The sequence below is a fragment of the Lepisma saccharinum genome, unplaced genomic scaffold, assembly GCF_977018435.1.
Source record: "Lepisma saccharinum unplaced genomic scaffold, izLepSacc3.1 HAP1_SCAFFOLD_32, whole genome shotgun sequence".
Taxonomy (NCBI): Eukaryota; Metazoa; Arthropoda; class Insecta; order Zygentoma; family Lepismatidae; genus Lepisma; species Lepisma saccharinum.
This window is the reverse complement of record NW_028142898.1, coordinates 4,669,944-4,696,329: the sequence shown is the minus strand read 5'-3', so window position 1 is coordinate 4,696,329 and position 26,386 is coordinate 4,669,944. Positions and strand designations below refer to the sequence as shown.

The 26,386-nt window shown below is 37.3% G+C and overlaps 1 long non-coding RNA gene across 1 annotated transcript in view; it reads right to left on the bottom strand.

Annotated features, from left to right (window-relative positions):
• LOC145982256 (uncharacterized) overlaps window positions 1-24,892 on the bottom strand; it is a 322,713-nt gene extending 297,821 nt beyond the window's left edge. Inside the window, exon 1 of the long non-coding RNA XR_014441035.1 lies at window positions 24,879-24,892. This is a non-coding gene — a long non-coding RNA (uncharacterized LOC145982256). The remainder of the gene's footprint in view (window positions 1-24,878) is intronic.
• Between the last annotated feature and the right edge of the window lie 1,494 nt (window positions 24,893-26,386).

The following is a 26,386-nucleotide window of genomic DNA, read 5'->3' as shown; positions in this document are numbered from 1 at the left end:
CTACGCAAGCGACATGTGCAGTTTTCCCTGTCGCATCGATGCGAATGGTCGAATTTACTACTGAGGATTCACTTCCAAGCGATGCGTATGTCTTGTCGCTTGTTACCTATTGCATTTAGCTTGGTAGCGTGCCAATAAAGAGCTTCGATTCAAACCGTTGAGGCATGATAGGCCGCTCAAGCCTGCTTTGAATTATGAAATATTCAAACAACACAAAAAGTATGCAAAGTAAAAATTAAAAGTCGGCAACTAGGGTCAATGTAATTTTTTTCTCAATTTCACAGTAGGGCAAAAACCCCTTAAGTACGCCTGTGACTGCGCAGCAGTTAATCCCTTCCTCAACTCCGCCGCGAGAGGAACTCTTCGTTCTCCCCTCCCCTTCATAATGCTCTGCGCCGAGACAGATACACCAAGCTACGCACTCTCAATTGACCCCGTTAAAGTAGCGTATTTCACAACTTTTTGCCCGATTCAGTATGGCACACAGGAAGATATCATGTGACCTACAAGAATTGTGATTGGTTGGAGGGATTGTGCAAAATTGATTGGTACCCACAACGGATGCAATTGTATTAAAATTACAACACGAAAATTAGACAGGTGATATTGGCACTAGGTTCCATCAAGAATAGAAACAATTTTTTCGTGAGGAAAACTGCATAAATGAAAATTTTCAAAAACCGAGGTGGGGGGTTGTAATTATATGCACTGTCTCGACATTTTGAAATGAACTTGATTATGCTAATTTATCAAATTATAGTGGTTCCAACAACATATGTACAATCACTCGGTCCTTATAAGACCACGTTTACAAGTATGTGTGTGTGTGTGTGTGTGTGTGTGTGTGTGTGTGTGAATAACGAGCATTAACTAAAGAAAGTTCTTCGTTAGTTAAAAGTGGGTAAAGTATAGTTAGGCGGACAAGAATACACAGCCACCATTCCATCGTCCCTTTGTTTACACTGGCACGTTTACATTTCTGATTTTAAACGACAATAACATTAACTATTGTAAAATGTTTTGTTGGTAAGAACAGCGAGACATTCCAGATGTGAATTATCGGAGACAAGAGCTGAAAAATTCCAACAAATTCCTGTAATCGAACACTGATCGCCAGCGTGTTTGTCAGACGCCCTACCAATCAGAACATCGCATCTCCTTGGATGAATTCCATACTTTCATTATTTCAATTTATTTTAATATATTTTCTTGCTTTTATGGATTTTCATCACACTTAAAATGTCTCACCTTGTCGACTAGACAATTATTTCGTAGCAAAGAAACAAACGTGCTCCTAGAAATTGTAAGCATCGAATGACTAGAAAGTAATGTATATATATATTGCTTTCATAAATACTATATTTATGTAGATCTCTACTACTTAATAGTAGAAGTAGTATTATTTGTAGTAATTGAAGTAATTAGTCAATTATAAGTATTATTAGTTAATTATAATTATTATTATTTAATTATAGTTTAATAAAACAACGTGAATTTGGAGAAAGCTTTAGAAGTAGAAATCGCCTTGATGAAATCCTGGGTACGCTACTGATTGCTTCCGAGTTCGTGTCCTGGTCTAGAGTTGTATCTCTGTAGTGTTTCTTTATCAATTAAATCTAATTATCATCTATCATCATACTTACGATACATTCTAAACGTGTAATGATAAAAGCAAAACAAAATAAGAACCAAAACTGCAATGTCAGATCTACGTTGGAAAGAGAAAACGTGAACACAAGATTCATTTTCCAACAGGCATTTGGGGAGAACTGTGAGACAGAAAACATGCTCCCGAAAGTTGCCAGTCGACGTGTGGCATGACCTTCGGTACTGAAGTTGTGCGTTGAGAAAACTTTGCTTGAGGCTGCTCAAACGTATTATCACGAATGTCCCGGTGTGCGCAGCATTGCCAATTTATTTTCGACTGTGCAAACTTTTATTCTACCATTATATTTCCGGCCTGGTGTACAAGGTCGAACCGGCTACCCTTTTCCTCTCGTCCCCTTTTGGCTCGTCGCAGTACAAAAATGCCATAGCTGAACCCATGGACGTCCGAACATGGGGAAGGGGGGGGGAGCAAGTGGTACTTGAAGCTCTCATGGAAAGAAATGTATACTTGAAGAATATATATTTAACGCATAATTACATTTCAGGCACAGTAAGTTATCGATTTTAATAAATACGTTAAAGGAACATAATAAGTTCAGACTGCATGTTTCCTCTAAGAAAAGTTATAGCTCTGATATTTCATTGCTTAACTACTAAAAAAAAATATCGTATTCATAGATATCCCTTCAAAATTGAATATCAGTCAGTTTTGACCGTATAGTTTCAGCCACTTGCGTTAAATGAGCTGAAAAAAAGATACAAAACATAAAATGTAGCCTACAAAGTACCGAAAATAATGTTTTTTACCCCCAGATTTCTGTAATATTTCTTAGCGGACTAATCACAATTATCGCAACTGTCTGCATAGGCCAAAAATGTTTCAAGTCATAAAACAAAAATGGCCGCCAGTTTGAAACGAAGTATAGTTTTAGATAAATAATGGCTGTTTTGAACTACCCTTGTACAGGGGTAACAACGACAAACAAATGAGAAATTTTAAAAATGGTCGAGCGACCAGTGCTGGGCTATTCTGTACGGATTAACCCGGAAAATTTAGGCAATTTCCAAAAAAAACGTAAAATTTTCGTTTGAAGGAATATAAGAACCAAAAATAATATTTTTTAGAGATAGAGCGTGTCTTTGCAATGACTTTCAACATCAAACGTTTTGGTTCCATCATACCCACATGATGAAAATTCCGATTTTCGTAACATAGTTTTCCCACCACAAAAATTAGGCTACAAATCCATTGTATTTTTTTTTTTTGAGTGCTGATGTAATTTTTTTCTGAAATCCTCATTGTTTCATTGAACGTTGTGTAAAATTTCAAAGGGATCTGAAGATTGCTTAAGGAGAAAATAAATAAAATGTAAGGAAGGGTATCTTGTGTCGAGGGTCTCAAGAGTGACAGACAACATTGATTTCATGACATTTCAAAGTACTGCAAAATGAAAACCGTTTGAGATAGATTGAAAAAAAATTAAGTTGTTTCTTTCAACCATAAAGGAATGGTTTATACCAAATTTCATCTAAATCGGAGTTGGTGGGTGTCATAATTTTAGTTTTATTTGCTTTAATTTGATGTGGAATGACCCCAGTACTATTCATGTTCGTGAACAGCAATCACCAGAAGTTTGTTTGACCGGAAAATCACCAAGACCCGCCCCAGAACTCGTCTTGTGTGTGACCAGCACCTTCCAGACGTTTCCCCCAAATCCAGTATTCTTCATGTTCCTGAACAGCAAGCACCAGCAGTTTGTTTTTGACCGGTAAAGTCCAAGTTAGTCCTCCCCAGTGCTAACAGTGCAGTCGCCGTCCGTTAACCCCAGGATCCTCATGAAGATGCCCCTCCCCCAATGACAGGGCCTGACATCAAGGAAGCCCAGGGATCTACCTTCCGTCCCACCAACGGAAGCTCGCGCTTTTTCATCTCCTAATTTGTCTACACATACGCCCGCTCCAGTACTAAGAGTGCAGTCTCCGTCCGTCCTCTCCAGGATCCACAAGAAGATGTCCCCCTTTATAAGAGTGCCTCAATTACATCAGTATGTCCCAGTCTCATCGTTGCGCCTTCAGGATTACCAGTGCACTCGCCGTCCGTCAACCCCAGGAACTCAAAGATACGCCCAAAATGTTCGTGTGTTCGCTTAGTTCACGTATTCGTCTTTCCTCGGGTTGATTACCGCATCCGGACCTTCCAGAACGATTTTCATTAGCCAATTAACGCTCACCACAGCTATTGCTAATGGAATATACTACGTCATTGAATAATGAACGGTCACTAGTGTCTTTTTCTGTTTCCACTGGCCCCACAACGCCTTGAGCCAGTTCTTCGTGTATAAACAATAAAAACTAACAAGTGTAACATCAGGGAACAGATTTTTGTATGATATCGCAGAAAAACTTGACAAACTCTTTAACAAGATTTCTGACATCATCACCATTATTTCAAAACTTATATGTATGAAATAGACAGACAATGATCTTTGGGGGCGAAAGGCCTCATGTATATGCCATAAATCTCATATATTGTTTTCCTAATTTAAATTCCATTATGTAGGGTAAGCGTTCCTGTAATTGCCACTGCCCAGTTTTTTGGCACGTTGAGGAATATTTTTAGAAATTAAGAAACTGTGTGAAACTGGCAACATTGGTCTTTTTCCCGCCTTGTTGCCTTGTCTTCCGTTGATGACATTTGCAAGCGCCGTCTATTTCGTTTGTTATTTCTTGTGGGAAAATCACGTATATGTGGAAGGCTTCTGTGATTTTGAAGATTTCTGCTCAATTCTAAGCAGGAAGGTTAAGGAATATGTTTTCATGTTTCTCTTGTTATTTATTGTTATAATGAAATTATTGCACATGGTTCTTGTTTAACTATTTGTTGGACCCTAAAGTAAGTGCATTGACGTCCCATTGTCAACAAATTGTATAATCTCTGAAAACTTTCAAGGGTGCCAATAATTGAGGACTAAATGTGGTAAACGTTGTAAGTGCAAAAAGCGAAAGTATTGGGATATCGCATCGTTCCGCACATCAGCCCGTAAGAACGTACACACTAGTGACCTCTTTACACGCACTTTTAACTACTTAGAAAGCCACCAGCCACATTTCACGTTTACCACACAATGAAGCATGACACATTTCAGAGTTTCACTTCGAAAACGGTGTTTTAATTATTGTGGCACTTACAACGTTTATCAATTTTAGTTTTCAATTGGTATTGCTAATGTGCATTATGCACATGTTTTTAAGACTACCAAGGTGCTATTTTAAAAATAAGAATGACGATGGAGCGTTCTGACTTTCATAGCTATTTTAACCAGTAGTTGCCACAAGTGTCAAGTAACAGCATTCAGACTGACCACTATTGGTACAGACTTTCGGTATTTAAACCATTTCACTGATTTACTTTTCTCAATTCTTTCATAATTTTCATTAGGCATATTCCTATTTGAATTGTTTTATAACTAGAATATAGGCTTAGCTTCTTCGTAGCCTACAATAACTGTGAATTTTATAGGCTTAGCACATTGTAAATATGGAGTGCCAATAACTGGGAACAAAAGATACAATAACTGGTAGTGTATGTAAACAACTATACATTATCAAGTTCTGAATAAAATAATTAAAAAACTCTTTTCTGTCTTTAATATGTCTCTATCGATTACACGTCAGAACAGGTGTAAAAGTTTATAAAATACCGTAACCCAAAATATTTACTGATACAATAAATGCAATTCATTTTTTCAAGCAGTTCCTCTAAGTGCTAATAAGTGGTATGCTTATCCTATCATTGAGTTGGTGTTTCAAGTCCACTTTATGCACAATAAGGCTAATCGGGAGTGGAACTACAGTTTAAACTGGAATCCAAACCAATATGAGCCTCCACCTCCTTTATGTATCATTTCATTACTTGTGTGACAGATACTCCAAAGATAAACCACTATATATATTTTATGACAATTTTTTTTTCTCAAGTGTTCCTCGAAAAGATTTTTTATTAATAAATTTGAAACAAACGGTTCAAAGTGTATGAACAATCTCCGTGTGCCAGACAATGTTCAAGAGGAACTGACCCCTTCACAGGGTATCGACAATACGCCTCTGATTTCCGTTTTTTTCTCAGGTGTGTTAAAGTGCTTCAGTGGTAGTGCATGTGACCGTGGTAAACACCGCTACGACGGAATTATGAAAAACTGCAGTTCAGCACCAGCGGAACACTCGTAGTAAGCACGCGTTAATTTTTTTGTTTATAATCCAGCATGTTTAGAGTTATGAGTTTATGTTTTGTGGTTGTTCTGTATTTCCTTTCTTCTCCTTTCATCGACTTGTATAAGATTAATTTTTTGGTTTGGTGGCGTAAATAAATTGTATTTTCCAATTGACTGGACTGGCCGGGTACACGTAACAAACAATAAAAAATAACATCCCTTCGTGTAAGCATATCTTCCCCCACGCAGGTGAGTCGTATCACGCCGTAGGCGTGACTCGAACCCACGACCCAGGGCCTCATATCCCGATAGTCTAATCACTTCATAAATTGGGCCCGGTTCAAGTAGCGTGAAAGAGCTTCCTCCAAGCACATGACACCCGTAATCTTCAACGGATCTTGAAACATCCGATGATACGAATTCTACTGGAAATCGTAGGAAAGATAATGAAAACGCAGCCATATGCTAAAAACACCGTTAACGACAGACGTGGTATGGTCAACGGTTTTAACGATCAGAAATTCGAATTCCACATAAATAGTTCCAGAGAATATTTCTCACCCCAGTTGTACTTAGAAATTTATCGCGTGAACAGTTGTTGTCTTCAAGCTATGTGTTGATTATCGACCAATACGTAAAGAGTTACCGCGGGAACTGGTGAGCTATTGAAGTTTCATTTCAGGGACTGTGTCCTCACATGTAGATCTGCAGGTAAACGGACATTCCTTTATGTCCTCTTCTATTGTACTGACCCCCCTGGCAGACCAGTCAACCAGGAAGTGTTAATATCGAATGTTCAAGTGTTGTTCTTATTTCCCCTATTGCTTCTTAACGTGATAACGTTGTTTCTCGGGGGTGTCGCCCAAGCTATAAGTGTACCTCTGGCAGCCAATACCTCTCGCAACCGGCTCTCACATAGCCTCAGATTCGATCCTCAATAAGAACCGTAGGGTTTTTAGACGGTATATACAATATATAATGAAAGGAAAATGAGATGAAAATATAAAAAGGGATAAGATTTTTTTTTAAATCTTCAATTTTACAGACGTATTTGGAGGAAGGTTCCCAGTGTACAACCAATATAAGAGGGATGAAAAAATACCAGCATTAAAAATATGACAGGTATATATTTACATAACGTAACCCGAGGTACTATAGCCTTCGAAGGGGTAACTACCTCCCGACTGCCACCTCCCTCCCACAGTCCTACCTTAAGGTGTGGAAGTCGTCAACCGGTAGTGGAGTGACGTAGGATCAGCTCATCGAACCCTCATCCTTTTAGGGAGATTATCAAGACCGGGCCACGGTACTCATTAGTAGCTCCACAATGTCCTCACGATGGTGGGTTGCCAAGGGTCCTATACAAAGACCGGCAACCCAGAGACTAAACCAAAGTGGAATCGAACACATGCCGTTTCGCAGTAAGAGCAATACCTTGATCCGAAGCTGTCGGTGAAACTAAGAGACAATCTGTTTCATAAATTATTTAAGAGAACCGGAACTGAATCTGCATGGAAGGGTTATAAAGAACTAAGTAATCTTACGACATCCGATATTCGGCAAGAAACAAAGGTTACCTTGAACAATAACAATAAAACATCAAGACAACCAAAGGATTTTTGGAAGCAGCTCAAATCTGTAGCCATTGGTTCAAATAAAGTAGTGTAATTGGTACTACAACCAGCACCACTTACAAGTGTACAAATGATGAGCTCATATAATTAAACAGCCCGATTTGCCCACACTTAAAATTATGCCAAGATGCCCTTATTCCCCAATTCTTCAAGTGTGATATGCTCTTAATTCTAAGAATTTTGAATCCTGGTGTACAAATGATGACCCCCCTCAGATTGATTTGCCTACACTTATAAAAGGCACTTCTGTGAGATTGTTGTCCATAAATTTGTTAAAAATATGCCTTTCTTGATATTTTTTTGCCCACACCTAAAACTAGGCCACACCCACCCACACCCACCCACACCCACACACACCCACACACACACACACACACACACACACACACACACACACACACATACACACACACACACATATTTACTTCCGGTTTAAGTTCAATTGGGCACCAGGCTCAACTTACATATCTAGTACTAAAACAATGTAATTCTTCTAGAATTGTTCTGTAACTCTCTCATTTCTTACATCATAAACATATGATTTTTCCCCTATAAGAATAACCCTACATATAGTATCATCAGGGAGTGTATTGTGAAATTCACAGATAATTTTAATAAAAACTCTCGGGAAATTCCCGTGAAAAATTATGACCCCTCGGGAATTTCCCGTTTTTTTCTTCTCGGACCGGCTTATATATATAGAGATTTTGCATTGCATATGAGCCAGTATTGTGAGAGTGGCTGAGGAGAACAGATGTGTTGTTACAGTGCTTCTCATACTTACAGGCCTGTTCTGGTATATTGAACAAAAAGGGCTTATATTTTGTATAAAAAATCTGATATTTGTTGCATCCAGCTTGTTTCTTGTAATCCACTCTTATTTAGAGTCAGGCTTATATCTGTCCCAGCCTGTTATACAAAAATCAATACATAACACTCAGCGCTAGGTCATTGCCATTCTAGGACATGCATGTCTGTGCAGGTATTTGCGGAAGGTCAGTGTAGATCAATATTTATTCTCTTTTTCCACTTGTAAGCTATTAGCTTTACAACCTGTCATAATAAGCATAGAGTTTTGGTTTAAAACCCAAAACATTTTATATAATAAACTGAGAATAAAAATTAATAATATTAACATATTAAATATACACAAGAAATAAACAAAGCACACAGCTGAACAATATATATATATATATATATTAAGTACAAAATTTTGAATTGAACCCCAGGAAATCTTATATAATAAACCAACAACAAAAATGCCAAATCAAAAATATTGCAATCAGTGTAATTAAGAATATATCCAGCCCCAATTGGGCCAGACACCAAAAGAATTGTAACCCAGGCAAATTCAGAACTCCCACTAAAATATGTCCTAAATGCCACAAAATATTTAGCAAGGCATATTTCAATAGACATGTGGGTTCTTGTTCTGCACAGTTATCAACATTGCCCCCTCAACCATCTACATCTGGTCTGAAAAGGAAGCATGAAACACCTGTTAATGCTGGACCGGCAAAGCAGCCACGCTATGAACCCATCCATAGCAGTTTTAACGGCCAATTAAGGGATCACCGTTTTGTATCAGAGCCAAGATGTGGTATTAAGAATTTTTTGAACAGTATAAATCCTAATGTGCAGGCAATTCTAAATGCACAAAATGGCTCTTATAAGCTGTCCCTCAAATTGTTTACACAATATAAGAAGCCAAATGGCACAAAATTTACACAGCCCCACATAACAGAAACTGTACCGGTATATTCAAATGCAAATTCAGACAAAATAATAAGCAGTTTGATAGATCAATTGAATATTAAACACTCTGAATTTGCAGCAAAAGAGTCTGGATGGAGCCTATGCGGATCTTCACACAAGTTATATGTTAATATTTCTGAATTCAATCCAATACAAGGTTCCACTTATGTGCCATTACCTGCCAATATCAAAAGCAAAACAGCCGTGGTTAATATAAAAAATAATGACCAGAAATGCTTTTTGTGGTGTATTTTAGCTGCTTTGTATCCAGTTTCAAGGAATCCTCAGAGAATAAGTTATTATAAACAGCATGAACATATTTTTAATGAGGCAATGGAGGGTTTAGAATATCCAATGTCTGTTCAGAATATTGAAAAATTTGAAAAAAAGGCCAGGCACATCAATGGCAAACAATTATCTATTAATGTATTTACTTGTTCTACTGGCCGTGACAATTGCTTGATAGGTCCTCTCAGAATCAGTACACTTGATGATGAATCTGCTATTCCGATTGATCTGCTCTTAATTGAAAAGGATGGCACAAATCATTACACTCTGATACATAATCTTGAAGCTTTAGTCAGAACACAACTAGACAAAACTCATAAAATATTCAAGTTGTGCAGAAGATGTTTGTCTGTATTTGATGGTAGAAAAATGGTGAATGGGGTTCGGGAAAAAAATGCAGAAATTGCTAAAAACAAGTTAATTGAGCATCTGAAATACTGTGGCAACCATAAACCTGTTCATATGGAGATGCCAATGCCAAGTGAAAATGCAAAATTCAAAAAGTTTGAAGCCTTGTTGGAACACCCAGCATATATAGTCTGTGATTTTGAATCAAACCTCAAACCTCTTGCATTCTGTAGCCCAGATCCTGATGAACCTTCAATTACATCATATCAATTACACGAACCTTCCAGCTTTTATTATGTGGTTGTACAGGGTGGTGTGGTTAGTAAAAAATATTTATACATGGAAGCAGATGCCATCAAAGAATTTGCACATAGAATAGAAAATGAGTGCCATGACATAGCATCTAATGTCCTATTAAAATCAAAACCCATGTTGCCTTTAACAGAGAAACAGATTGAAGATTTCAACAATGCAGAAAAATGCCCGGTATGTGATTGTGAATTTTCAGATGCAAATATCAAGGTGAAACACCATTCTCATACAGATGGTAAATTCTTAATGGCCCTGTGTAATAGCTGCAATATTCAGATCCAGAGACCAAAATTTGTCCCCATATTTTGCCATGGTGCATCCAATTATGATTTTCATTATTTGATCAGGTACGAGGGGTTTGACAAGCAGAATTTAAATATTTTAGCTGAAAATGATGAGAAATATATTGCCATTAGCAGAATAATTAAAGTTAATGGTGTTTCTATTCACTTAAGATTTCTTGATTCATACAGAATTTTATCGGCTAGCCTGGCTACACCGGCCACTCAATTATCTGATGATCAATTCAAAATCACATGTGATTTGTTTCCAAATCAGGACCTGAAATTAATTAGGCGGAAGGGTGTATATCCATATGATTATGTTACAGATTTTTCTAAATTTGATGAGTGTTCTCTGCCACCACAACAAGAGTTTTACAGGAAAATCAGAGCATCTGGAATCACTGATGATGATTATCACCATGCCCAGTTGTTGTGGAACAATTTAAAATGCAAGACATTTGGTGATTATCACAAGGCATATTTAAAACTTGATGTGACCCTCTTAGCTGATATACTGCAAGCATTCAGAAAATCTTCCATGCAAAATTATAAGCTGGATCCAATATATTTTTACAGTGCTCTGGGCCTAGCATGGTCTGCAATGTTTTTAAACACTAAAATGCAATTGGATCTGATCCAGGATCAGGACATGTATCTGTTTATGGAGCAATGTATAAGAGGAGGCATGGTGCAATGTTCTCAGAGATATGCCAGAGCAAATAACAAATATATTCCTGATTATGATCCAGCACTGCCATCAAATTATGTACTGTATGTAGATGCCAATAGCCTCTATGGTTATGCTATGATGGATAAATTGCCATATGCAGGGCTTGAGTGGGTTGAAGATTTTAATATTGAAGATCTTAAGGATTTTGATGACAGTAACTATGGCCTGTTCTTAGAGGTTGATCTGACAATTCCTGATGATTTACACAACACGTTTTCTGATCTGCCCCCAATTCCTGAGGTTAAGTGTTCACCTGGCTCTAAACAGAAGAAATTGATGATGACTCTAGAGCCGAAACAGGGTTATGTCATATATTACAAAAACCTCCAGTTCCTGATGAATCATGGTGTTCAAGTGACCAAAGTTGGAAAAGTTTGAGGTTCAGGCACTCAACATGGTTGAAACCATATATTGATACAAACACAGAGCTTCGAACATCTGCAATGAGCCAATTTGATAAAACCCTGTTTAAATTGATGGTCATTTCAGTGTATGGCAAAACAATTGAAAATGTCAGAAAACATATTGATGTTAAAATAATTACTAACCCCAGCCGGAGCAAAAAATTGATTGCAAAGCCCAACTTCAATTACAGAAGAATTTATGATGAAAATATGGCACTTTTCAACATGAAAAAAACAAACATTAAATTTGATAAGCCTATTTATGTAGGGGCTGTGATATTGGAATTGGCCAAATTACACATGTTAAAATTGTATTATAATGTGTTGAAACCTTTTTATGGTAATTGTGTAAAATTGATGTACATGGACACAGATAGTTTTGTTCTTGATATTCAAACAGAAGATGTTTATCAAGATATGGCACAGCCTGAATTCTTTAAATATTTTGATACCACTGAACATTCAAAAATTAAACCCCACAACAAAAAGGTGCCTGGCAAGTTAAAAGATGAGACACTTGGTGATGTTATTGTGGCATTTGCTGGGTTAAGAGCCAAGATGTACAGTTTTGAAATATGTAGTGGTGTTGTTGCCAAAAAAGCCAAGGGCATTGGCTGAGTAACTGTGGACAAAGAGCTTGAATTTGAGGATTAAAAAAATTGTCTCAAATCATGTAGCACAATCAGAACATCAGAAAATAGAATTCAGAGTGTGGGTCACTTTTGACTACAAATGTTGTAAGAAAAGTGGCTCTGGAACCACATGATGACAAGAGATGCATTTTATCATGTGGCATACATTCTCTGCCATGGGGTCATTGTGATTTGAAAAATGGCAATCAATGCCCAATTACAGAGCATGATTTGAAATAAATAAACATGCCTATGAACTTATTTGGGTTCAAAAAACAGGCTATTATGGAGCTGCCAACACCACAACCCTCTTCTGATATAATATCTAAACTAAGTGGCATGTTAATTATTCATCTGAACAGCATACTTACAGATGTTGATGATGAAACAGGTAAAACATTGTACATATTTAACAATAATTTAAATCATTATCAATTACCTGTAGGTTGGCAATTACAATTTATTACAACTCCTGAGGGTAATGTCAAGATTTCAATAGGGAGAAATATTTATAGAATTAAGCACTCAAACATGATTTCTGGCACTGTATATACTGTTTCTGCTGGTGACTGCTTATATATTGAGGTCCCTGGATCCTATGACAAGCTTATACCCTTTTTTATAGAATTAAGAATCAGATATTCAATAATAAATAACCACTAAAACAAAAATGCCTAATGATATATTTGGCCATACAAGGCATGAAGATCACAGTGATGAGATTCTGATGCTTGATGTCAGAGTCAAGAAATTAAGAAGTGATTTACAAGCTTTACAAACCACACTCAATGCCAGTCTTCAACTAGAAATTACAAATTTACAATCACAATGCATGGACCCTCTTCTTAAATTTGATTCAGAACTCAAATTATTGCTTCAGAAATATACTGATTTGGCCACATTGGATAATTTTCAAAGTTTAGAAGAAGCTGTAGCAGCTCTTCAAGCCAAATTTAAGACCCAGGCCACCAACTCTGAGCAATTGAAACAGCAATTGGAAGAGCAGATAAATAATGTCCAGGCACAGCTCCAAACAATTGTCAAAAGCATAAAATCACAAGAAGATTTTGATCTAGTGATTTCCACTCTAAAGGAACAGATTCAATCACTCCAAATACCTAATCTGGACCCCTTGAACAATGCCATAGCCGAGGTTAAAGAAAAAATTGAGACACTTGAAAATTTTATGAACAACTTGCTATGTTCTGATGCTTTGAGTGCAAAAACTCGGAGTGTTGCAAACATCAAGCTGCAACTTGATATATGAAGATTTTGGAAAAATTCAAAGTACCATAACCCATCTTGAGGGTACAATAGCAGCAGTGCAAAGTGATTTGACAAATGTACAAGAATCTCTAGAATCCCGCCTGCCTGGTATTGTACACACACTTGTCAGTGTCCAGGAACAGATCACAAAGCTTGAAAACCTCAACACTGAATCTGAGCTATCTCATTTTCATCACTTGATCGATGATATCCAAACAAAACTTGAAATTTTACAACAATCAACACCCACTCAGGCAGATATAGCCATGCTCCAAAATGCTATGCAAAATGTGGCTGATGCTTCTGAATTAAATAATGTGAAATTGGCACTTGAATCTTTGCAAAATACTGTAACAAATCTGCCTACATCACAGGAACTTAAAAATATTAAGAGAGCAGTGAATCGCATATTGAAATCATAAGATATCAAGAATATCCAGACAGAGATCAAACAACTCACTCAGACAGTGGCAACTCTTCCAAACAATCAACATATTAATGAACTGCATGCCCTGTTTGAGGATATCAGAAGACAGGTCCATGATCTTACTGCTCAAAATTCAAAATTGGCAGTTATTGAAAATTTGCAACAAATTGTAGCTAATATCAAGCAACAGCTAGGGACCATGGAATCCAATCAAGCAAATGCTCTGTCTGTTTTTGCCACCCAGCTTCAAGAGATTGTGCAACAATACAAGAAACTTGTTGTGGACATTAAAATCAAGCCAGGTCATGATGATGTTGTTAGGGCCATCAATGAGCACCTTGAATCTGTAACAAGCAGATTGCTTACAGCAGAAAAAGAAATAACAGGCATAATCGAGAATCCAAAACATACAGTAATTCTTGAATTGTACAGCATCCCCAACAAAGAATATGATTCACCATTTACACCAGGTGGCAAAATATATATGCTGTCCCCTGCACAATTTTATTACCAGTTTCTTGTTGGGGGCACACTGAGACCAATCAAGATCAAATATTGGCTTCAACCACAAGCACACCACTACACTACCTTATCAATAACAAATGCTGATAACAAAGTCAAAATCACCAGTGTAGAGTTAGAGGATTTTACAGATCCCAATACATTAGAAACAGCCTATGTTGAAGATGATGGCTCTCTGGAATTTCATATACAAATAGGGGACAAACTGTATTTAGAAAATCCTGCAGTATCAGCTGCTGAACACCCCATAGTTGCAATATTCTTGTTTTCATATTATGTCTAGACAAATTATTGTTGATGAATTACACAGACAAGCCAGACATAATTATAAGAGACTGCCAGTAGACACAAAAGGCATAGATGATTTATGGCAAGGGGACTTGATTGAGATGGCAAGTGGACAGTTGAAAAACTTGGACAAAATCAACAAGGGCTACAAGTATCTACTTACTGTAATAGACACATTTTCAAAATTTGCCTGGGCTGTGCCACTCAAATCCAAGACTGGAAAATGTGTTACAGAAGTCTTCAGGACAATCATCAATCAGAGTGGAAGATCACCGCGCTATTTGCAAACAGATAATGGCAAAGAATTTTACTCAAAGCCTCAATTGTAGAGAGATTCAACAAAACCCTAAAAAATCTTATGTATAAACAATTTACACTTCAAGGTAATTATAAATGGATTAATATTCTTCCAGAACTTCTACATAAATATAACAACTCGGTCCATTCCACAATCAACATGAAACCCTCTGAAGTAACTTCATCTGATGAGCAAAAATTGATCAGGACTGTTTATTATCCTAGATACCAGCCAACAACAAGAAAAGCCAAATACAAGGTGGGTGATCAAGTAAGAATCAGCAAATATAAGTACTTATTCAAAAGAGGCTTTACAAGAAACTGGAGCACTGAATTATTTACAGTGGTTCAAGTTAAACCTGGGACCCTTAACACATATATAATAAAAGATCGCCGAGGAGAAATTCTCAAAGGCAGATTCTATGAAGAAGAACTCAGCAAAACTAAACAGCCTGACACATATCTCATAGAAAAAATCATCCGCAGAAAAGGCAACAAGTTATTTGTCAAATGGCTAGGACTTCCAGAACACAGCTGGATCGATGCAGACAAAGTCATAATATGAGCACCTGGGATGTTATAAAGAGGCTGCCAGAACCTGAACAGCAGATTAAGAGAAATTGCAAGTTGCTGCCTGAAAATATTAGATGTCTTATTGTTGGGCCATCAGCTTGTGGTAAAACTACACTAATGGTTGATAATTTTTTATTGGCACCCAACTGGTTAGACTGGAAAAACAGGCACTTGTATGTTTTCTCTAAGAGCTTGGAACAATTAAAATATCAGCAGCTGATAAAGCTATATGATGGATTGGATATTGCCACTTTTGAACCAGATGTTAAGCCACTTCATGAATGTTTCGATAATTCTGTTGTTGTGTTTGATGACATTATACTGGATAATCAAAACAAAGTTAGAAATTTCTTTACACAGGGCCGACACAAAAACATTGATTGCTTCTACCTGGCACAGACTTTTTCTAAAATTCCGAAGCAGCGGATCCGAGACAACAGCAATTTTATATGTGTGTTTCATCAAGATCATACCAACCTCAAACACATACATGAAAATATGTAGGTGGGGACTTGAGCTACAATGATTTTTCCAAGTTTTGCAGTAGGTGCTGGAACCAGGACAGTTATGGGTTTGTCACAATTGATATGACAAGAAAACCCAATAGGGGCAAATACAGAAATAAAATCAACAATTTTCTAGACATTGAAACATATATAAATAACCATGAAAAGGCCAATCATTGATGATCTTAAATTAAGAGATTATCTTGTAAAAAGATTTAAGGGATGGAAATCACAGAACCGAGGAATTTATGAAGAACACAAACAAACAGAACAGCCTATTATTGATGCTATTAGTGAATTAGGTAAAAATATCAAAACTGTTACAGAGCAAAATCAAAATTTGATCACAGAGCTTGTACCTGTAGCTGCAAAGAACATATTAGATTATCCAATTACCCCACTTTCCAGTATTCATACACCTAGTTTTATTGCTCCTCGAACAATTGAAGCTACTCAGGATCCTATTGAATTGGGTATTCTTGCTCAAAAATATTTAAGCACACCTAAAGACAACAAAGATGAGGTCTTTGGCTTATATGCTGACACACAGCGTGATGGTAGCATCATACATAGAATTGGCAATTTCAGAGTAACATTTATGGGAGATGATATAATTGTATATTCAGAATCTCATCTTGGACAAAGAGGTGGTTTTGTTAAATATCTCGGAACACCTGGATTGTGGGAACTGATGACTAGGAAAAGGCCTGGCAGCTATACAGATCAAGATTATGAGCATTACAAAGAAATATTAATAAAATCAGATGCACTATACCAGAACAATGATCCCACACAAAAAAGAGTCAAGTCTAGCAGTGGAGCAAAATACAACAATTTAATCAAGCCCATATGGTCAGAAATTAAGACTGGGAGTGGAATCAAACAATACAACACCCTGCCTAAAGAATTTGTCTGGGTTGATGATGTCAGGAAACTTGTAGATAGGTTATTGATGATAGCTGGGGAAGAAAATGCTGGCAACCACAATTTTTACAATGAAAAGGTTGGAATTATGGACATGATAAGCACAAAATTGTCTAATTTTATAGTGAATGACACTAAGGGGATTGGATATCTTATAAAAATTATTAATACTCTACCACCTAAATTTTGGAATATTTCTGAGGGCCGGGGGTTGGTTAATGACATTATAAACAAGCTGCCATTTGAACTACACATTCTAGGCTATCAGTATTGTGGTCCAGGCACAAAATTGGACCATAGATTAAACAGAGGTGATCCTGGTGTTAATCCCCTAGATGCTGCTTGTAGAGACCATGACATAGCATACAACACACATTCTGATCTTGACAAGAGACATGTTGCAGACAAGAAATTAGAAGAGGCTGCATTTGGTAGATTTGTAAGCAAAGATGCTTCTTTGAGTGAAAAAATAGCAGCATTGGGAACCACCATAGCTATGAACACCAAACAAAAACTGGGGTGGGGGCTGTGAATATGTATATAATAAACCTACAATGAAGGCCAAGGGTGTTATGTATCAAATACCTTATGCAGGTCTTAAATCTCTTAAAACTATTGATAGCCTTTTAACAAAAAAGCAGCGCAAGAAAAAAAGCTCTTGTATTGCCAAGGGCCATGGTATGAAATTGTTGCTTAGTACCCCCAATTAAAAAAAATACAACAATCCAGGAAAAAATCACATGTGGGGGGTTTCATATTTACTATCCCGGCCATCTTAGCAGCACTTGGGGCTGTTGGGAGCTTAGCTGGGGGATCAGCTGCCATAGCAAAAACAGTAATAAATGCCAAGAAAAATAGGGCAGAATTAGATGAATTGAAGCGCCATAACCTGGCCATGGAGAAACAAGGCAAAGGTGTTAAGAGAGCCATGAATAAGTTTAAAAAAAACAAGAGCCGCTTACCAACCAAGATATTGAAGCTTTAATCAAGCCACTGGGCATCAAAAATTTTAGAGGTGTGGACTTGTCTGATTCTTTACCAGAACAACCACTCAACAAAGAGTGTGGCATTGTTAATTTGGATAAGTACAAAAATCAGGGCACTCACTGGATTTGCTATCTTAAATATTTAAACAATGAGGCATTTGTGTTTGATTCATTTGGAGGTGTTCCACCTGAAAATTTAGTAAAATATCTAAAATCAGCTAATCTTTATTACAATAATGCCCGTGTTCAAAATTTCAAAGATGTTAATTGTGGACATTTGTGTTTATCTGTTCTTAGATATATGTCTCAAATAAATAAACCATCAATTGAAAATTTTCAAAAGGCCTTGTGGTATTTAAAACATCATGGGGGTATTCCATCTCACCAGCCAAATTTCAATATTGAAACTCAAATTACATGATGATATAGTGTATCCCAAAACAATAGCTCTCAGAGCATTTTGTGGCATGTACTTGATCCCTAATATTACACACCACAACAACAAAATTGCTGTTGGGGATCAAAAAATTGTCATCACTCCAGGGCAATATAATCTGTCCACTCTAAATGCTCAATTACCCAGAGGTATAGTATTAACTCAAAATTCTGTCACTCACAGAGTAGAGATTGTATCTGCTACAGAAACAGTGGATCTGGGTACTATAGGAGAGCTGTTAGGCTTTGAGAACAACACAAAACTTGAACCGGCCATCAAACACACTGCTATTAATATACCTAAATTCTTAGCCATAGAGACTCTGAATATTCACTGTAATGTGGCCGAGGGTATGATCACCAAATCAAATGGCATAGGCACTCACAAACGAACTGGCATCATTGCAACATTCAAACCTAATTCTGAATTTATGGAGCCAATCATCTACACTCCATCCCCAAAATTATATTTTCCTGTGTGCCATAATAGAATAGATAACATTGAATTGATGGTCACTAATGAAAAAGAAGAATTAGTTGATTTTGCTGGAGCCACAACAACTGCTATCATAGAGATTAATATTTAAATAAAAATACATACAAAAAAATGGAAAATATTGAGAGTTATGAGCTACAATCATTCCCCCCAAACAGGAGGACATTTGCAAATTTAAATCAACCCAACACAGAGATTGAGGTTGATCTTGATGTAGGGGATGGCTTTATACACCCCCACAGAGCAGATCTATACATCAAATTTGATGTTGTAAAGCTCGATGGAACAGATTATCCGGCAAATTCAAATATAAGGTTGGTGGATAATTTTGTGCCGCATCTGTTCTCTGAAATTGAGATCAGAAAGCATGGTGTTGTTATAAACAGAGTGGATTATCCCGGCATTACCTCCACAGCTTTGGCCACACTAAAATTATCCAAAACCGAGGCTTCTTACTACAAAATAGGTGGATTTGAGGCTGGTGATAAAATTATATCTAAAAGCCACGCAGTGCTGTTCCCTATGCGCCTGTTGCCAGGATTCTTCTCAGATTTCAAAGATATTATGTGGAAGGGTGGTTTAAGAATTACATTTAGAAGAGCTGCCAATGATAATAATGCTTTGATGAGGTACAGCACATTAAACTCTACAGGGGAAGCTTTGCCCAATACCCTACCTGATGAAGGCAAGTGCATTATTCAGACTATGGAGCTAAGAATCCCGGTTGTTGAATATGAGGCCAGTTATGCTCTTAAATACAAAGCAGATATAATAAAAAATCCACAGATTCCTTTACAATTTTATACATATCAATGTGTACAGAAGCCCCGCTGGTACTTATTATGAGTTTGATGCTACAAATTTATTCTCCAGTATACAATATGACATGCCGGATTTTGTGGTGGTATTGTTTCAGACTGGAAGACACAATAATCAGGAAAAAAAATCAAGTAGATTTGATAACTGCAACATCAAGCACATATATCTTAAAAATGGCAGAAATGAGGTATTTCCTAGAGAAAATTATAATTTAGACATGTCCAAGAATGATTTCCTTAAATTATATGAAGCATTTACAGCATACAAAAGGGTCACTACTGGCAATACTGACAGGTATTACACACCAGATGAATTCAAAGCACAGAGACCCATGTTTGTCATCAACACTTCAAAAAGAAAACAAGTTGTGGTGAATGACAGGACAAACATTAAAATTATCTGTGAATTCCATGAGGCATTACCTGATGACACCATATGTAGTGTTATTCTCATAGGTGAAAAATCATATGTTTATGATGTAAGAAGTGAGAGAGTCACAGAACAATTCTAGAAGAATTACATTATCTTAATACTAGATATGTAAGTTGAGCCTGGTGCCCAATTGAACTTAAACCGGAAGTAAATATGTATATGTGTGTGTGTGTGTGTGTGTGTGTGTGTGTATGTGTGTGTGTGTGTGTGGGTGTGTGTGTGTGTGTGGGTGTGGGTGGGTGTGTGTGTATGTGGCCTAGTTTTAGGTGTGGGCAAAAAAATATCAAGAAAGGCATATTTTTAACAAATTTATGGACAACAATCTCACAGAAGTGCCTTTTATAAGTGTAGGCAAATCAATCTGAGGGGGGTCATCATTTGTACACTAGGATTCAAAATTTTTAGAATTAAGAGCATATCACACTTGAAGAATTGGGGAATAAGGGCATCTTGGCATAATTTTAAGTGTGGGCTAATCGGGCTGTTTAATTATATGAGCTCATCATTTGTACACTTGTAAGTGGTGCTGGTTGTAGTACCAATTACACTACTAAATAAAGATGTTCTGCCCTAAAATTCAAACTAGATAAATGAGCACTTTATTAGTTCAATTCACAGTGGTACCTCAAGAATGTTTAAACTTTAGTAACTGAAAGTTTAATAACACACTTCCTGAATTTGCTTTTAAATAAATGGATGATTAACCTGCAAGAATATGTTTGTGTGAAATCAAGTCTACTGCTATTGGTTCAAATGGAACATCAACTACAATGCTCAAATAATTTTCGAAGCTTTCCTGGCGGCGGATATTGAAGCAGTTTTCTCGGGCAATCATCCAGATAATTTCCGGATAAAATTCCGCAGATTTCAATCACACAAAGGAAACGCCGTTGTTATACTTGAATACCCAGAGTACGACAGCAAGATCACCGACGTTCTCCCCGACAGCACATACCTAGCTTTTTCTCCGAGAACCCACAGCCGCACCCTGAAGATGTGAGTGACGTTAGCTCTCGAAACTCGGAAACCTATTCGTAAATCACCAGGCTGATTGCTAATGTTATTGCCGAGATTATTGCTTCTAATGTTAAAGTTATTGCTCCATTTTAGTTTGTCCATTATCATACATATTATTAATGTTTCGCTCGAGGGATAAGTATTTTCCAGGAAATGGGTAGAAGCTTGTATAACACCATTCCCTGAGACGACTCGGGCAACTAATATTAACGCTCTTCGACCTATTGGTGTTCTTCCTGTGTGTTCAAAACACCTAGAAAAAGTAATCTATATATGCATATTTATTTCGTTGTACGAAACAGTCACAGTCAGGATTTAGACCGGCACACAGCACTACTACGGCTTTGCTGAAAGTCATAAATGACGTCCTTCAGGATATGGTTAAGTAATTCTTCACTGCGCTAATATTATTGGGCCTGTCTAGAGCATTTGATATGGTACAAAATAGTGCATTACTGCTCAGTAAACTGAAATATTAAAATTCTTCACACTATAACCCTTAACTGGTATTTTTCATATCTAAGAAACCGAAATGAACTTCTAAAACTGTCTCTTACTTTATTATCTAATATTTTATATATTTGATTTGGTGTGCCACAAGGATATATACTTGGTCCCCTATTGTTTACCATTTATATTGCAGACGTACCCTCAGTTGTAAAATATTTTAACGTGCATTCCTATGCTGAAGACACCCAAATATCTAAATCATCCATAAAATAGAAATTGCTATAAGTACTGAATACATGAGTCATGATTTGGGTGCAATGAGAACATGGTGTGATACAAATGGCATTCAAATCAATGCTAATAAATCATGTTACACAATTATTGTAACTCGAAATACTATTGGCACTGTCGAGCTCACCAATACAACAATTAAAATTAATGATAAGGTCATAACTAGAGCTCAAGTAGTTTAATATCTTGGACACCATCCCAATGATAAGAATAACCTGAATATGTACGCTAGGCGACTATTGAATAAATATTGCCTTTTATACAAAATTTGATACGCACCCACTTAATGTATCTGTTTCAGTGTATTATATGTTAAATGTCTATGGCGTCATAAGTCATAATTTGTTTCGTTCAATTTGGTAGTCTGTGACAATGGTTATGGACTAACCTTAGTACATTTTAGTGTGGGTTGCTAGCTGAGAGATATGATGAATGTTGGTGGTTGATGTAAGTGGTTTTGAAAAAATGTGTTAATTTGTGTACTCGGAGAACAGTTTTGATCTTAATACAGTTTTTGTTGTAACAAGAGGTTTAATTTTGAGTGCAAGTGTGGGATATTAACATCAAATGACATTTAAAGGCATTTGCGTGGGTAAGAGTTAGTAAATTTTACGTAAACATACCAGTACATATTTTCCACATCCTGAGGTATTCAAAGTAGGCTGATTAGTCTCATGTTCACCGTAGTGGATTAGTATTAAGTAGATCCACTAAATATAATACAGGAACGTAACAAATTATTACATCTGGCAAGTCGACTTATATGGCAGACATGTTGAACCTTCGCACCAGTGTGCACAGCCCAAGGTAACTTAATATATAAGGTAGCGCCATCCGAAAATTGCCGATCATGCACGAGCGCGTGACGTCATGTGGGAGGATCGGTTATGCTCTGTGCCCCTTCGGTTATGTTCCTTCGGGGCTTGGCCGAAGCAAACGGCCGCTATCATTTCTATGCGAGTTTCAGAGGGGGAAAGTGTTTCATTACTTTGAGGGGTAAATATTAATTATCATACTTCGGGATGGTATTGAGGTATTCCTTTAATGATTAGTAACATAATTAAAACATGCTACTTTTAAAAGAGGGAAAATTGCACATGCAAACGTACGAGGGTGGTTCAGCATGCTCCGGCCCTGACATAGAAGGAACCTTCGTAGGAAAACTAAATCACTGTGACTTTTCAACATAGTCCCATGCAACATTAACACAATTTTTCAATCGGCCTTCCAGTGCTTCAATCCCAGCAGAAAAATAATATTTTGCTTGGTCCTGCAACCAAGCATTCACAACATCCGTAACCTCGGAATCACTGGCAAAATGTTTTCCACGAAGGTGTTTCTGCATGTTCGCCAACAGGTGAAAGTCAGTAGGGGCCAGATCTGGAGAACAAGGGGCATGAGGAACAATTTCGAACCCTGCTGCATGAATTGCAGCCACCGCAACTTGGGACGTGTGGGCGGGAGCATTGTCACAATTGGAACAACACACCACGGGCCAACATTCCGCGGCATTTCTCCTTGATGGCACTACGTAATTCTTCAATTAGGGTTGCAAAATAAACACCTGTGATTGTCTTTCCCTGTTGGAGATAATCTGTCAAAAGAATTCCTTCTGCATCCCAGAACACAGATGCCATCACTTTGCCCTTTGATGGTTGAACTTTGAATTTCTTTGGATGAGGAGAATGGGGGTGTTTCCATTGCATGCTTTGGCGTTTACTTTCGGGATCGAAGTAGTGAACTCACGTTTCATCCATTGTAACAAATCTCTTCAGAAACTTTGGCTTGTCAGTCTATATTGTCCGCAACAGGTTCTGACTTCTCACACAACGTGTCCTCTTTTGGTTGACCGTCAGCATTCTCGGGACCCAACGTGCAGATATTTTTTTCATTAACAAATGATTATGAATAATTGAATGCACACTGCCAGTTGAGATGCCACATGTGTCTGCTATATGGCGGGCAGTCACTCGCCGGTCTGCCAAAATCATGTCATGCACTTTTGTAATCATTTCTGGTGTGGTCGCCGTTGCAGATGGGACACCACCATGCTCATCTTCACAGGTCTGCCGACCACATTTAAATTCACGGCACCATCTCTTCACTAGATAATATGAAAGGCTAAAGTCACCAAGAGTTCCCACCATATCTGCATGGATGTCTTCCCGTGTTAGATTTCTCTTGAGTAATAATTTTATCACTGCTCGGACCTCAGATTTTTACATTGTTTCACATATGGCTACACTTCTTACGGATCATCAACGTGTAACAAATAGAGAAATTGTTGTAAATTCTTGAAACTTTGTGGATATTAGTCTAAAGAATGAACAATGTTACATATAAAATTACAGGTCTCTACTATCACTGGAAATGGGTCAGGGGCAGAGCATGCTGAACCACTCTCGTATTGTAAAAATTCATGTTTCTGAAACCTGATCGATATATTACAAAGAAGGTTGTCCGTGTTCTCCTTAGAATTTCAGATTTCATCATTTCATATATCGTATTATGATTTTAATAAGAAACGTTGCATGCTAAAGAAGAATTGAATAGTGAAAATGTTACAAAGAAAGAATTGATTGACAGATTTGGTTTATTTTTGCTTTTCTGTTTTTTTTTTAATATGAAAGGAAAACCCATAAGAGGTGGTCCCCCACCTCTTCGATCTCTTTCTTTGTTTCCACAAGCCGGCCTCCTTGGCGTAGTGGTTAGCACATCGCACTTCAACGCCAGAGGTCTGGGTTCGAATCCTGGCTTGGGCATGGATGTTTGTGAGTGTTCATTCATCATTCATCACTCATCCCTATCTTCGCAAATTAGCCAAAAGTGGCACAAGAAGCGAAGTAAAATGAAGCAAATCAATCAATCAATATTTGTTTTCACATATACTATCACATTTACTAAATTCTTAATTTTCTCATTAAGGACAAATGAATGTCTTACCCAATTCGATTAGAATCCGGGACCCCTGCCGTCGAAGCGCGATGTGCTAACCACTACGTCAAGGAGATCGACAGAGGCCTCCGAGGTACTACGGGCCTCACAGAACCTCACAGGAGTACTATCGGATTATAAATTATCGATATTAGAGTTTGCATAATAAATAAATAAATTACATAATATATAAGCTGTAAATAAAAAACACCCGTTAGTAGTGTGATTTGTGATAATATAAACCCGAGAAATGATGAACCCCCCTCAGGCAGATTTGGCTACACTTAAAACTAGCTCAAGATGTGCATATGAGCTTATTGCTCAAGTGTGGTACTCTGTCTAATCCAAGATTTTTGTAAAAATGCCCTCGAGAATTTCCCGTGAAATGATGAGCCCCCTCAGATTGATTTGCCTACACTTACAAAAGCCACATCTGTGAGATTGTTGTCCATAAGCTTGTTAAAAATATGCCCCTCTTGATATTTTTTTTGGCTACACCTAAAACTAAGCCAAGATACACCCGCCCACACCCACCCACCCACACCCACACATAATTACTTCCGGCCCACTTCCGTATCACTTCCGGTCCACTTCCGGTTTACCCACTTCCGGCCCGCTTGTGGCCTATTTCTGGTTTATTTCTATTACATCATGTTTTGCAACAAATTATTACCCAATATTATGCAATAAATTATTAGGCATGTTTTGTTTTCTGATTGGTTGGTTATGCCATAATGTGATGATGTGTTATATTCTGATTGGCTTATTGTTTCAGATGTTTTCAATACGGTCCGGGCTTAGGCTATGTAAAGAGATCTTGCATTGCATATCAGCCAGTATTGTGAGAGTTGTTGAAGAGTAAGGGTGTCTTGTTGCAGTGCTTCTCATATTTTTTAAACACAAAAATATTGCAAATTTGTATAAATTGAATTACAAACATATTTGTAATATATTAAACAAAGGGTTTATATCTGCCCCAGTTTGTTATACATGACACATGGTATTAGGTCAATGTTTTTTTAGGACATGCCTGTGTAGACATGCATTTGTGCTAGGGCAGTGCCTCTGTACTTATTCTACCTTTGTGCATGTAGGCTATCAGCTTTATACAACCTGTCATAGGTTTATTAAGTATAGAGTTTTGATTTGAACCCCAAGAAAATTTATATAAATACCAAAGCCAAAAATATTAACACACATACACACACACACACACACACACACACACACTAGGTATACAAAGCACACTGCTGAACCCAACTGATATTTTTTATTAAGTGTAGAATTTTTATTTGAATCCCAAGAAATTTTATATAATAAACCAACAACAAAAATGCCAAATCAAAAATATTGTAATCAATGCAATAAGAATATATCCAGCCCCAATTGGGCCAGGCACCAAAGGAATTGTGATCCAGACAAATGCAGAACTTCCACAAAAATATGCCCAAAATGCCATAGAAAATATAGCATGGAATACTTCACATATAAACATAAAGATACTTGTTCTACACAGT